At 46.1% G+C, this 15538-nt stretch overlaps 3 non-coding genes across 3 annotated transcripts; all 3 read right to left on the bottom strand.

Annotated features, from left to right (window-relative positions):
* Positions 1 to 3664: 3664 nt before the first annotated feature.
* Positions 3665 to 3737, bottom strand: Trnak-cuu (transfer RNA lysine (anticodon CUU)). The gene has a single exon. It is a non-coding gene; the product is annotated as a tRNA-Lys (tRNA).
* A 1453-nt stretch (positions 3738 to 5190) lies between these two features.
* Trnak-cuu (transfer RNA lysine (anticodon CUU)) lies at positions 5191 to 5263 on the bottom strand. The gene has a single exon. It is a non-coding gene; the product is annotated as a tRNA-Lys (tRNA).
* A 7329-nt stretch (positions 5264 to 12592) lies between these two features.
* Positions 12593 to 12665, bottom strand: Trnak-cuu (transfer RNA lysine (anticodon CUU)). Its single transcript has one exon. It is a non-coding gene; the product is annotated as a tRNA-Lys (tRNA).
* Between the last annotated feature and the right edge of the window lie 2873 nt (positions 12666 to 15538).

Below are 15538 nucleotides of genomic sequence, written 5' to 3'. Positions count from 1 at the left end.
TCGGTATCTCCTTATTGAGGTTCAGAAGTTCATTACAGATGCATGTAATTCTATGTTTTATATGTTCCCAGAAGACTTGATAAAATTCTGCTGGTATGCCGTCAGCTCCAGGGGATTTACTGTTTGCACTTTGATAGACAGCATAGTGTACATCGTCTTCGGTCGCCTCCGCTATTAGAGCTTCCGCGTACGCGTTACCAACGCGTCCCTGCAGGTGGGTCAGTAAATCGTCCTGTGCTTTTTCGTCTACCTCTTTATGTGAAAACAAGTTGTCGAAATGGGTTAGTATTTCTGCTTTTATGTCGTTGTGCATTGTCAAGGTGGTTCCATTATCAGTTTTAAGCTCCGTCAGTATTTTGTGGAATCCTCGTTTTGTTTCACGAATCACATGATATACCGAAGTGGCTTATTTTTGCGCCACAGTCTCTGCTCTTGACCTTATTTGGTAGCCTTCAAGTTGTTGTCGCCTTAATGACAGTATTTTTGCCTGGATTTTTTTAATTCTCCCATGGTTCCCAATAGCTGTAGCACCTTGCAGGTAGAGTTCTCGGAGACAATGAAAGTAAAATTCTATCCTTCTTTTCCGCCAAAATCTCTTCTCCCGGGAGTAGTTGATGAAACATCTCCGGATCTGAGGTTTGGCGCATTTGAGCCACCAATCCAAAGTCGAGTGGTAAGAGATGAGTTTGGTCTCGCAGGCTCTCCAAGTGGTGAGAAAGGCTTCTCGACAGGCAGGATCTTTTAAGTGTGAAACATTAAGTTTCCATGGCCCTTTATATCGACAGGTTCCTTGTCGTTCCAAATTTAATGTGCATATATATGCAGCGTGGTCCGAAAAAACGGTTGGCCAAACTTCAGACTGCAGGATGCAGTGTTTCAGATTGGGCGAGACATATATTCGATCCAAACGGCTCGCTGAATGATTAGTGAGGTGGGTGAAGCCGGGTGCCGCGCCGTTCTTTTGCTCCCACGAATCAGTTAAACGGAGCTCGGTGACGATACGTTCCAGGTCCGGCGATTTGTTGTAGTTCGGAGTTTGGTCTTTGGCATGTATGACACTGTTAAAGTCGCCTCCAAGGATGGTATGGGTGCAGTGTACACCAAACAAAGGAACAATTCCCTCCTTAAAAAACTGTGCTCGTTGGCACCGATTGGTAGAACCAGATGGGGCATAGACATTAATAATCCTGGTGTTATAAAGCGTGCCGGCAATGCCTCTGCCGTTAGGCAGTTTTTTACGTCTGTAATGACGACGCCCTCTTTGAAAAGAAATGCGGTACCCAAATCACATCCAATTCCAGGATTGACTATAGCATTATACCCCTGTATGAAGTCAAGTTTGATGTTTGTTACTTCTTGTAAAAACAAAATGTCCACATCAGCTGCATACAGGAAATCTTTTAAATTTTGTAAATTAAATCTGCTACAAATTTTATTGATGTTCAGCGTAGCGATCTTATAGGCATGCAACGGAACTACGTTAGCCAAGACGGGAGTGTAATTAGGAAAAACTCTGGCAACATATCATTTCGAAAAAACATTAAGAAATCTGACCCAAGAGACATGTGGACACAAGTCAGTAAAACCGTTCAGACTAGAAATATTCATGACTTGGGAAGGGATCAGTCGGCTTCTCCGTGTCTGGGACAGTATCCGTCGCGGCGATGACATTCAAGACGACGTCATCTCGTGGTGTGGCCATCGTGGTGACTGTAACGGTTCCTGTGGTGTCCACAATTGCGTCCTCCTTTGTAGTGTCGTCGACATCGTCTGCCCACGGATTCGACAGCCCTGTCATCGGTTCGTCATTAAGTGGTGCACTATATTCAGGTGTTTGCTGGTGATTTTTATCTTCGGTTCGGGTAATTGCTACGTCAGCGGAGGGCAAACTGGCAGAAACTGAGGTACTATCCAAGGACACAGGGTCTTCGTTAGATGACTGCTGATTGCACTGCAAGTTCTCAGATACAGATTGACGTATTTTGCCCCTATTTGCTTCGCCTGTTCACGCAGTTGTGGTGCAGTCTGCTCTGCACCTTGACGCGCGATCCTCCGTTTTTTAGATTTCTTGGGAGATACGTCTCGTGGTGGACTTTGGACGGTACCTGAAGAAGCCTCAGGTTGCAAAGTAGCACTACTCGAAGTGACTGACGCCAGGTCTGATTTCATTGCACTTGACGGTATGTGGTCAGTGCCTAAGGCAGCTGCAGGATTCGGAAGAGCACCACTAGAAACGGCTGGTTGCGAGTCCGTTTTCTGTGCACCTGATACGCTTTTGATACCTCCTAAAGAAGCTCCAGGATGCAGAGAAGCACTACCCGAAGCGACTGAGGTCGCGTCCGTATCCATTGCCTCATTGGGCGATTCCACGGCGACAAGGGCAGGAGCAGATAAGTCTTCGCAGGAGGGTTGAGTGTCTACAGATGCTACATCTGAGTCGGTCGGTTGGTCGGTCGCTTGTGGGTCGGTATTCGTAGTAACTTCGGGGGGCGCAGTGGCACTTGCAAAACCGCGCGCTACGGCGACATATGTCACGGGCAGCGTTGACATAGCAGGGGCCTGACGGCATCGCCGGCAGGCAGTTGCGCCACTCGCCTTTGAACACATTCTGCACGAACGTGGCCTGGTAAATTGCAGACAGCACACGTTTTCGGTTGCTCATCATACATCACAACCGCTCTATATCCGCAGACGTTTATAAACGACGGAATGTGCTTCTGCAATTCGACTTTTAATTGGCGCACACCATTCAAAACAGGGAATTTGTGTGCAGCAGACCACCGTTCGGCAATATTACTCAAAATTTTCCCGTATGGAGCAATAACTGCATTTATCTGGTCACTTGTAATTTCAAAGGGAAGTTCAAAGACTCGCACGGTCCGAATACCTAGACCAGCATGGGCAACGGTAACCTCCCCAACATTTCCGTCAGCATGTTTAAATTTCAGAATGCCACCACAAGATCGAACTATCCTTTCACACAATTCTGGACTGGCAAGTTTCACGAAAACCACACTGTTCATAATCGAGAAATGTATGCCGATAATATCATCAAGTCCTAGTTTAACATCTTCCTCTAACCACTGTTCAACATCAAATGACCTCGGTCGGACAAAGTTGCGATCAAACGTGAATTTCAAAGTATCTTTTCGTTGCGGTTGCGACATATCTTAATTCTTTTTCATGTCTACACAAATACTATAGACAGCGAGGCATTGCAGCAAGAGCAGAGACTTACCACGCGGAGCTAACGCAGCACAGCACACAGCACGGCACGTCCGACCTCCAGAGCAGCCGCTGGCTGAATGTGACTGAGCTAAAGAGGCGCGGCCTAGCGGTACTTTTGCGTACTTCGTCCTTACGGTCGTCTGGATCATCAGACTTCAGCTGACAACACTTCATATTACCGACTAATATTTGCAGCTATGGCGACTCATTACTGCTTGGCCACACATCTGACACGTAACCGATGTCCTCTCCAAACAACAACACTTGCATTTCAGAACATGTCTTTCACACATGTCTACAAAATCACCTTCACCTTCAAATACAGTTTCCTTGCGACTGACAGAGACGTAGGCAAAGTTTAAAGTTGCTATTTCCATTACATCACGTTAATCAGAAAAACGGTAATTTACATCTGCAGCGGAACAAAATTCCGTTCCGCCCAGCGTGGGGCCCGAACCCACGACCCTGAGATTAAGATTCTCATGCTCTACCGACTGATCTAGCCGGGCTGCTTCGGTGAATACTTGCCGGGTAGCACGTCACACAGTACTCGTTTATGTTGGGTGGTCCAATACAGAATCTCTCCATGCTGCCTAATGTTTTCCTAACGTCACACTCGTCACGTACTTCACTTTTATTTCATAACCATTTTTGAGAGGTAAAGGAATTGCATCACAACCTGCAGAGCTAGTGGCGTCAAAATTAACACTCATACTTGATGTGACTCAAAAGGCGAACGAGTTACTTTCCGACGTTGTTTTAGATGTGCAAGTGCCAGTGAAAACTCGCGGTGACGGCTCTCTGCCGACCATTTCGCTAGTTATCACCGGTTTTGTTTTGTGTGTTTCAAGCTCAAGAGCATCTCCAAGAGGAAAATGGTCAACAGCAACATTCAGACGGTTTCGAACTGCTCAATTGCTACATTAAAACGGTATGTTTCTTTTTAAGAACTGATAAAACACGAGCGTGAAAGCATTCGAACCTGTAACCTTCAGATCCGAAGTCCGACGCCTTACCCATTAGGTCACACGGTCACTGACGACCAAGTGCAACTTGTATATGACTTATCTCGAAACGCTCACACCCCTGATGATTTGTGTTTTCGTTCTACACAGCCGCTGCCCCTTGCTCTTTCCCACCCATTCGTTACATTCAACCTCTTACGTGACCGACCAAATATAGACTGGGAATCAAGACCACACACTTTGTGCATACGGAATCGAAGGCAGGGCGTCCCTCGCCGCATTTGCTACGATGGCCATTTGCTACTTCTGCAGAAGCGCCGCCGCCGCCGACGACGACGACGACGACGACGACGACGACGACGATAGCGAGAGGCTCTGACATATGTGAGAAATACATCTATAAAATGTAATTCAGAGTGCCTCGTCCCACCTCATGATGTACCACTTTGGCAAAGGCTTTATCTGCGCCATTCGCCTTAATCACATCTGAGAGTAATTCTTAATAAAAGGCACGATGCTTATTGTTCGTCATCACAGATACTGTTTGCTATACGGCCACGACGCGCAACTGATTTCCAAAATTCGACTTTCTCCTTTGAGGGCGGAGCTCACGACCCTTGGTTTACTAGACAAGTGCTCTACCACTGAGCTAAAGAAGCGCGGCCTAGCGGTACTTTTGCGTACTTCGTCCTTACGGTCGTCTGGATCATCAGACTTCAGCTGACAACACTTCATATTACCGACTAATATTTGCAGCTATGGCGACCCATTACTGCTTGGCCACACATCTGACACGTAACCGATGTCCTCTCCAAACAACAACACTTGCATTTCAGAACATGTCTTTCACACATGTCTACAAAATCACCTTCACCTTCAAATACAGTTTCCTTGCGACTGACAGAGACGTAGGCAAAGTTTAAAGTTGCTATTTCCATTACATCACGTTAATGAGAAAAACGGTAATTTATATCTGCAGCGAAACAAAATTCCGTTCCGCCCAGCGTGGGGCTCGAACCCACGACCCTGAGATTAAGAGTCTCATGCTCTACCGACTGAGCTAGCCAGGCTGCTTCGGTGAATACCTGCCTGGTAGCACGTCACACAGTAATCGTTTGGGTTGGGTGACCCATATAGAATCTCTCCATGCTGCCTAATGTTTTCCTAACGTCACACTCGTTACGTACTTCACTTTTATTTCATAATCATTTCTGAGAGGTAAAGGAATTGCATGACAACCTGCGGAGCTTGTGGCATCAAAATTATCACTCATACTTGATGTGACTCAAAAGGCGAACGAGTTACTTTCCGACGTTGTTTTAGATGTGCAAGTGCCAGTGAAAACTCGCGGTGACGGCACTCTGCGACCATTTCGCTAGTTAACACCGGCCTTGTTGTGTGTGTTTCAAGTTCAAGATCATCTCCAAGCAGAAAATGGTCAACAGCAACATTCAGACGGTTCCGTACTGCTCAATTGCTACATTAAAACGGTATGTTTCTTTTTCAGTACTGATAAAACACGAGCGTGACAGCATTCGAACCTGTAATCTTCAGATCCGAATACCGACGCCTTATCCATTTTTTTTTCTTAACCACTTTTTTTTTATTTTTGTTTAACGTTCATCCAAACTTTTTTTTTGTCTTCAACCACTTTTTTTTCCTTAACCCCTTTTTTTTACTTCTCTTTTCAATAAGTAGATTGCAATGAAGGGAGGATCCCGGACGCGCAGCAACAGCAGTGGGGCCTCTTCGGGGCACTGCAAGTGCGTCACGACACAGAACCCCTTCCCTATCATGACATGGGAGGACACATACTTTTTGTCTGTCTCCTCTGAGTTTATTTATATCATGGAACAAAGTTTTTACTTAGAACGTTGTGGTTTTGCCCTTATTTTATTTTATGTTTTTTTAGTTTTTTGTCTTATTTTATTATTTGCTCTTTTTGGTTCTTGAATGTTGTAATTTGTTTGTACATTTTTCTGTTGTGTTTTTTTTTCGTACATAATACCGTGTAGAAGCCGTAGTCACTTCTCAGAGATTAATAAAATAGTTCACTCAGTCCACTGTTTGCTTGTTACTTCCTTATAGTTTCTATCGTGTTGTTCGTTTTTATCCTATGCCTGTCCTCTAGAAGACTATATTCAACATGTTGCCGTAGTGTTTTTTATGGTCACTGTATTTTTTTGATTCCCAATAAGCGGATTCCATATAGACGATGAAATCAAGTGCATTGTCTGATCCATTCCTTCTTATTGCGTAATGTGTGTAGTGACCCATGAGCCACATGACAGCGTTATTTTTGCTTTCTGTAAAAAATGTCACTTCAGGCTGTAATAGCATTTGTGGTGTATAATGGCGGCCATCACTTCTGGTGAGGAGTGCAATCTTCTGTCTTATCCATGTCCAATTGTGAAATTGTCCTCTGCACGTGAATCTGTGGTGAAGTGTGTCCACGAATCCACACTTAGTGCAGTGATTTGTAGCACACAGTCCTATCTGATAAAGTTTTGCATTGGTTGGTACAGTGTCGCTGACTACCTTGTACCAAGTGGAAGCCACGTTTGTTGAATGGATTTTGAGACTAAGTTTTTTCCATACAGTACGCCATATGACGTTCGGATATTTGATTTCTATGGCATTTTGTGTGTCCGATTGGTGCGATGTATTTAGAATCTCCTTTGTAGTTATACTTGACTTGTACATAATACGTGGCTTTAAGTAGCCGACCTCAATATAAAATTTCTTGATATGCCTTAGTGTGTTGTTTAGTTTGCCCACATTCACCGGGGGTTGCAGGGAACCTGGCTGGACAATTGTGAATAGTCGGGAGGTGATGTTATTTCTGTCCTTATTAATCAGAAACAGGGTTCTTTTGATGTAAAGTGCAGTTGCCTTTGTAACCAAATTAGTTAGCCCTAACCCGCCCATCAGTCTTGCTTTGGTCACACTGTCCAGTCTAACTGTAAATATGTTGCCTTTCCACAGGTAGCTATTTGCAAGACGCATTACCTTTTTCACCTGTAACGTCGGTGCTGGGAATATTTGTGCTACAAAACAGGCTTTAGAAAACACGTAGGTGTTATTTAATTGAACATTTTGCAATAAATTCGCGGATCGCCAACGAAGTTCCCTTAACGCACCCTGTATTTTGTTCGCCGTGTCCCGCCAATTTACTGCAGCCATCTTCATTGGACAATTGTTCATAGTAATGCCTAGTGTTTTGTGGGAATCAACTAGTGACGCCCATTGGCTGCGTACCCTGTCAAACCCTCTTAGGTTTAAGATTTTACTCTTATGGGTGTTCACTTTTGCACCAGAGGCGCGACTATATTGACGTATCGTCTCTTCCAGAATTGTAATTTCTCCTCCGTTTCGAAGGACGACGCCCACGTCATCGGCATATGCTTTTGCTGTAAACGTGACTCCGGAGATTGTGACACCACTTAATTTGTCGCTGAGTTGCCGTAGCAAAGGTTCAAGTACAAGAACATACAAAAGCACTGATAACGGGCTCCCTTGTGGAACTCCCCTCTCTATATAAATAGTTTTCGTCGGCTGTCCGTTGACGTAAGCCTTGGCAGTTATTCCGGTCATCATCTGATGGATTACTCTAACTGCTCGATCGTCAAAAGCCAGATGTTTAAATATGAGGTCCACGTATCGGTGGCTGACATGGTCAAATGCCTTGCAGAAATCGACGAAGTATATTGCACACCTGATGTCAGTGACTGCCACGATAGAAATGAGGTCTCTGTATTCGGAGATGACCGACATGATCGTCCGGCCCGGGAAACAGGCTTGATGGCCTTTTATTACTGTTCTGAGAAGTGGTGTGAGTCTCTCCTTAAGTGCTCGTGCAATGGTCTTGTAATCATAGTTCATCAACATTAAGGGGCGAAACTGATCAATGTTCTTTTGTCCTTTACTTTTCGGAATCAAGACTAGTTTTCCTTCCTTAAGTTCAGTTGGTAATTCTCCTCCTTTTATGGTTTCGTTTATTATATCCGTGAATGTTGACCCAATAATATGCCAAAACTTGTAATAAAATTCTTTTGGTAATCCATCTGGACCCGCCGATTTGTTGGAAGGTGACGTCTTTACGAGATGTAATATTTCGTCCTCTGCAAAGGCAGCAAGCAGACAGTTATTTTCATCTGTAGTGATCCGTTCCGTTAATAAGTGTAAAGTTTCAGGACGTTGCAGTCTCGGCAGTCTGGTCTTTAGAGTAGAGGTGAGAGAAATGCTGATGTATGGCGCGCACCATGTCATGTTGGTCGGTAATTACAGTCCCGTCTTCGAGTTTGAGGTGTTCAATAAAACTGCGTCGCCTATGAAGTTGGTGTTTGATCAGGTGAAACATTGAAGTAGTTTCTTATTGTAGTAGAGACTTCGCCTTTGATTTAAGTTTTAATCCCTCCAACTGCCGGCGTGTGATGCTTAGAAGCTTCGCTTTTATTTTTCGAATTTGCTCTAGGTGAGTAGCAGCTACATTATATTTGTCATGTAGTTCTCGCAATACCGTATAATAAAATTCGATTGTCTTTTTGGTATCTCTAGTTTTTTTGAAAACTGTATAATTTTAAGGATTGCCGAAGTTTAGGTTTGGCAAACTTGACCCACCATTCGATTTTAGATCCGTATTTATGCACTGATTTCAAACATGCCGTCCATGTGGCTTTGATCCAGTCTTCCAGTTCGTCATCTTTGAGATGGGCAATGTTGAGCATCCACTGACTGCGGTAAAATTTAGTAGGTTGTCTTGCTAAATTGATAGTCATAGAAAACCCACAGTGATCCGAGCAGTATGTCGGGATTACTTCCACATGCAACACGTTATGAATTAGATTCTCCGACACATACTGCCTATCGATCCGACTGCATGATGTCGAAGTGAAATGCGTGAACTTGACTAGCGTAGGGAATTTGATTTCCCATGCATCTTTGTACTTCATGTTTCTAATTAAGTCATGCAGCTCCTTGCTGTAATTAAAGTGCGGCACCTGATCTTTCCTGTTAACTACACAATTGAAGTCACCACCAATTATTACAGACGCAGGATTTTTCCTCAGCAAGTAGATAAAGTCATCCTTGAAAAAATTAGCTCTCGCCGCTTTGTTGGTGTTACCGGACGGTGCATAAACATTGACAACGGTGACATCAAATATTTTACAACTAAGGCCTCTTCCTGTAACCAGTTTGTCCAACAACATCACCGGTAAACCTTCACGAGTTAAAATTGCGGTTCCTGTGTTTACGTCCGGTAGGACATTATAAAATATTTGAAAACCGGGTACGGTGGAATCAGTGAATAACACTTCTTGCAACAACACAACATCGGCCTCTGATTCATAGATAAATTGTTTTAACACTACTTTTATCAAATCTGACGTTATCCTGTTAACGTTAATAGTTAATATTTTATAAGCTTGAATCATCTGAGAAGGTTAATTGTCATGTAGGGATGGCAAAGTGGAGGGGGTACACAAAATTCGAGATGTACACTTCGCCCAATGTGCACAATGTATTTGAGGGGAAGAAAAGTCAGCCTGAAGTCCGCCGCTTTTTCACTAAATGGCTGCACCTGTGCCCGTGTCTTTCGTTACATTTGCTATCTCATGAAAAGCAGGAACGGTGAGACTTAATATAGACACTTCCTGTAGAAGTACAACATCGGCTGCAGACCCGTTGATAAACTGTCGCTACCACCCTGTCTTCAAAGCTGTCGTGAACTTGTTAATATTAAGAGAAAGAAATTTATATGCCTGGGTCGTGCCCATCGGAGGAGGGAGAAAGCTGCATTGCATTAGCGGCCCAGTCCATCGCACTGTCAGACTGCGAAGTGACAGTGCCAGGTTCGCGTCCTGATTCCGCGGCACCTCTAATCGGAGTCTTCCTTCGGGCCGCGGAGACATTTGGTTTGGGTTTAGTTTTCCGTCGTCCACTAGCCGGGAGTTCCATGGCAGAAGGCGGGGTGGGCGGATCATGACTGAAATCGGTAGCCGGAGTGCCGGCTTCCTCCACTGGAGCTAACTCGTGCGAAGACGCGGCGGCGGAAGGCAATGTGTGTTTGTTTGTATCCACACTGTCTGTTGGTAAACAGCCGTCCGGCGTCCCAGGTTGGTTGAGTTCATGAAGGGGCAGGTTGGTGTTGACAACAGGCTCCAGACCAACTGCTTCGTCGTGTGTCTGTAGAGCCGACATCGGACGGTCGTCCTCTTGTTGTGCGTCCAAGTCGTGTTGTGGCGGGCCGGCCGGCGGCGTCACAACAGTCAGCTGTAAACACTGGCCGGCACTGTTGTTTACCGACGCCGCAGTGGAAGCAGCGGCGTCGGAGCCCTCATCTATGCTGTCCACGGCAACGTTTTCTTGGGAGGGAGTGATTGCGTCCGGGACCGAGATCGGGTCGTTGACCGACAACTCTTCATCAGTTCCACTATCGTCACAGGTACGGCGTCGTTTGTTACCGACTGATAACGTTGTGCTGACAGCAAGTGGAAGCTTCTCGCTCTTCTGCGCTAATGGCGGGAAGGACTCGTTGCTAAGATCAGGTTCAACGGCCTCTGATGTACCGGGTGGCAAAGGTGTCTCCTCCAAATTCTGACGTTGGGTCATAATATCAGCTAGTGTCAACCTCTGGCGTTTTTGTAAGGTGTTTTTAAGGACGAAAATACGCCGAGGACAATCACTGCGTAGATGCCCGCTCTCGTTACAAATATAACAAGTTTCTACTTGCCCACTATAAACGACATGTGCCTTATAGCCACAGACCACGATATTCGAGGGAATATTAACTTTAATGCTCATATCAACAGAACGAACCCTACTGTAGCATTGCAATTTGTGTTGGCTAGACCATTTTTCCATTCTGATTTGCCGAATATCACCGTATTTGGCAAGAACATCTTTCAATAGGTAATGCTCAACTTCTGGTGGCAAATTGAATACTCGAACCTGTTTATATTCTACATCGGCATTGGTGATTAACACGGTACTCACCGATTGGTCGCGATGATGGAATTCCGCCTTTCCTCCAGTTTTCTGCAATATCTTCTCCAGTTGTAACGGAGTGAGAAACTTGACAAAGAAACAGTAATCCGCCATATCATAGTACGCTGTGTGAACCTGGTCAGAACTTATCCCAATTACATCGTCAATTAAATCATGAATTTCCAGAGAGCTTGGTTGCACACGACGCGATGCCTTGTCAAACTCAAAACATAATGTATTCTTACGGGGAACCGATTTAGCCATAACTGTAACGATAAGCGGCCGAAACCGCTAGTAAGAGAAAAAAAAGAATAAGAGTACACAAAAACGGAAAATAACACGAGAAAAAAACACAATCACAGTCACAAGAAACGATGTAAACACGGCTTGCGGCGCTACGACGGCACGGAAGTGAAGGCACGTCCGAACGCTGTCGCGTCTCAAGCGGAACTGATCCATTAGGCCACACGGACACTGACGACCAAGTGCAACTTGTATATGACTCATCTCGAAACGCTCACACCCTCATGATTTGTGTTTTCGTTCTACACAGACGCTGCCCCTTGCTCTTTCCCACCCATTCGTTACATTCAACCTCTTACGTGACCGACCAAATATAGACTGGGAAACAAGACCACACACTTTGTGCATTCGGAATCGAAGGCAGGGCGTCCCTCGACGCATTTGCTATAATGGCCATTTGCTACTTCTGCAGAAGCGGCGGCGGCGGCGACGACAACGACGGCGACGACGACGACGACGACGACGACGACGACGACCGCGAGAGGCTCTGACATATGTGAGAAATACATCTATAAAATGTAATTCAGACTGCCTCGTCCCACCTTATGCTGTACCGCTTTGGCAAAGGCTTTATCTGCGCCATTCGCCTCAATCACATCTGAGAGTAATTCTTAATAAAAGGCATGTCGCTAATTGTTCGTCATCACAGATACTGTTAGCTATACGGCCACGACGCGCAACTGATTTCCAAAATTCGACTTCCTCCTTTGAGGATGGAACTCACGACCCTTGGTTCACTAGATCAGTGCTCTACCACTGAGCTAAAGAGGCGCGGCCTAGCGGTACTTTTGCGTACTTCATCCTTACGGTCGTCTGGATCATCAGACTTCAGCTGACAAGACTTCATATTACCGACTAATATTTGCAGCTATGGCGACCCATTACTGCTTGGCTACACATCTGACACGTAACCGATGTGCTCTCCAAACAACAACACTTGCATTTCAGAACATGTCTTTCACACATGTCTACAAAATCACCTTCACCTTCAAATACAGATTCCTTGCGCCTGACAGAGACGTAGGCAAAGTTTAAAGTTGCTATTTCCATTACATCACGTTAATCAGAAAAACGCTAATTTACATCTGGAGCAGAACAAAGTTCCGTTCCGCCCAGCGTGGGGCTCGAACCCACGACCCTGAGATTAAGAGTCTCATGCTCTACCGACTGAGCTAGCCGGACTGCTTCGGGGAATACTTGCTGGGTAGCACGTCACACAGTACTCGTTTGGGTTGGGTGGTCCCATACAGAATCTCTCCATGCTGCCTAATGTTTTCCTAACGCCACACTCGTCACGCCCTTCACTTTTATTTCATAATCATTTCTGAGAGGTAAAGGAATTGCATGAAAACGTGCAGTGCTAGTGGCGTCAAAATTAACACTTATACTTGATGTGACTCAAGAGGCGAACGAGTTACTTTCCGACGTTGTTTTAGATGTGCAAGTGCCAGTGAAAACTCGCGGTGACGGCACTCTGCCGACCATTTCGCTAGTTAACACCGGTCTTGTAGTGTGTGTTTCAATCTCAAGAGCATCTCCAAGCAGAAAATGGTCAACAGCAACATTCAGACGGTTTCGTACTGCTCAATTGCTACATTATAACGATATGTTTCTTTTTCAGAACTGATAAAACATGAGCGTGACAACATTCGAACCTGTAATCTTCAGATCCGAAGTCCGACGCCTTATCCATTTTTTTTATTTTTTTTTTTTTTGTAGAAAATCTCAGACCTAGCCGGGAATCGAACCCGGGTCCGTAGGAGGGCAATTCGTCACTCTGACCACTCAGCTACTTTTTTTTTTCTACAGTCGCACGGCTCCGGACTGCGCGCCTTTTTTTTTTGAGAATGCATAAAAAAAACAAGGCAGCCATGCGCAAAAAGTTGCCAATAAAGTGAACTAAAAAGGGCCATCTTGCTCGCCGCGGTCACATTGCTAGGCGGGCGGCCAGGAACGGGCGGTCGTCATTACATTGGACATCACCAGCCACCAATCGTTGGAGCGCCCGGGGCCGCTGCACACAGTCAGAGACTGTTTCTGTTACCATAGGGGAATCGTGGAAAGATCACATCTACAAGTTAATGTCTTCTCACACCCGGCACACCCCAGCTGGGTGGTGGGTCCATGAATGACGAACCCAAATAGTTCCCAAAAAGTTTCCGGTAATCCTGTCTGTTCGTTAAGACCAGAAACTCGTCGATCATATAGTACCATAAATCGAGGACGTCTTTGTCTCCATCGCGGTATATGTAGTGTATCGTCATTCCTCATACCCAATTAACCGCATTCATCCGGGTCATAGGGAAATAGACAGCGTCGGGATGAAAGAGTTCTTGGGGTAAAATCGAAAAGTAGGGGCGGCGGAGCAGGAAAGCCAGGATCTGGCGGATCAGTTTCCAGCACTCACGCGCGGGGCCACATTTCAGTCTATGTTCGTCCGTGTCTAACGTCGTGCAACGGGGGCACACAGGGTCGTCAATTAGGTGAATGGCATGCAGCCGTTGTCTGGTTGGAAGTATCTCGTTAATGACCACATACCGCGTCGACCGCACGAAAGTAGACAGGAACGGCGCGTGGATGGCTCGCCATACCCATGGCCAGTCGACCGTAGGGTGGCGCCGTTCAATGTCGTTATCCGGAGTCCAGTGTTGGAGAGCACTATAATAAGTCTTCGCTGTCGGATTCCGTGTCTCCGATATAACCCGCAACACATAGCTATGCTCTACGAAAAACGTTCTAATATGTGACAGCGAGGGCGATAAATGTCATACTGGTACCGGTGGGTACAGCGTACGTGGGGCCACTTCTTCAATCAGTAGGCCAGGGAGACTGGCTGTTGGTGAAAGGCAGAGTCGCCTCATGGAACAGGGATACAGTGCCAGCGCTCTGTGCTTGACGTGAGTGAGTCCAACACCGCCTTTGTCGAAGGGTAAAGTAAGCGTAACAAAACGGATCTTGAAAACAGCACCATCGTTCACCACGTGTCCAAACACTGCCTGTATCCTGGAAGCCATCGTGTCCGTTATCGGCAGTACATGGGCGTAATGGTTAAGGTGAGAAGCCATGTACACATTGACGTATTAGGCGCGTTGCAAAATGTTCAATGATGTGAATTTATTGAGACGAGCCTCTAAACGGAGTCGCCGTAAGATCATACGATACGTAAAGGCCGCCGTGCGTTGTATTTGTCGATGGAGTGATATCCCTAAACACTTGAGCATCGGGACCTTTGTCAGAGGTACGGCCAGACCTGCAGGCATTCCTCGTCCTACCTCCATGTAGCGTGATTTCCGAAGGTTGAGCACACTGCCTGCCACCGCCCCATACTGGTGGAGCCAGGAAAACGCCGTGTGTATTTCGTCACCAGACCGTGCTAAGAACATCACATCGTCGGCGTATGCACCACATCGAAAGGTTACGGAACGGAGGGTAAGTCCTTCTAAGCGTCGCCGTAGTCTGTGAAGAGCTGGTTCGAGGGCAACGGCGAAGAGCATGGCAGAAAGAGGACAACGCTGCCGGACGGACCTGTTGACACGGACGGGGGCGGACCGACAGCCGTTGATCATAATCCTCGTGACAGCCCCATGGATCAATCGAAGCACAACAGACGTCGTCAGACGCGGGACACCGATGTGTTCCATAACAGCACGCAGGAAACCATGGTTAACGCGGTTGAAAGCATGGTCGAAGTCCAGTGCAACAAGAGCGCCTTGGAGGCGGCAAGTTTGCATGAGCGCCACCACGTCTCTATAGGTGCTTAAAGTCGTAAACACATTAGTGTCGCCCCCGAGGCAGGTTTGATCAGTGTGAATGGCCGCCATTACCGTAGGTTTGAGCCTCTCACGGAGCATGCGTGTCAACAGCTTATAGTCAGTGTTTAGCATTGTCAACGGGCGGAAATCAAGAGGGCGACGGCCTCCGCCGGGTTTGGGCACAGGGATGAAGAGACCCTCAGTAAAGTCAGATGGTACCTGAAAATCGGCGTCCAGGAGTTCACTGTACATCCTGACCCACATTGGGCCCATGAGATCAAAGAACCGCTTGTAAAATTCAAG

Source organism: Schistocerca gregaria, chromosome 8 (assembly GCF_023897955.1).
Source record: "Schistocerca gregaria isolate iqSchGreg1 chromosome 8, iqSchGreg1.2, whole genome shotgun sequence".
Lineage (NCBI taxonomy): Eukaryota > Metazoa > Arthropoda > Insecta > Orthoptera > Acrididae > Schistocerca > Schistocerca gregaria.
Note: the sequence above shows the minus strand (reverse complement) of the source record. Positions and strands in the feature narration are given on the sequence as shown.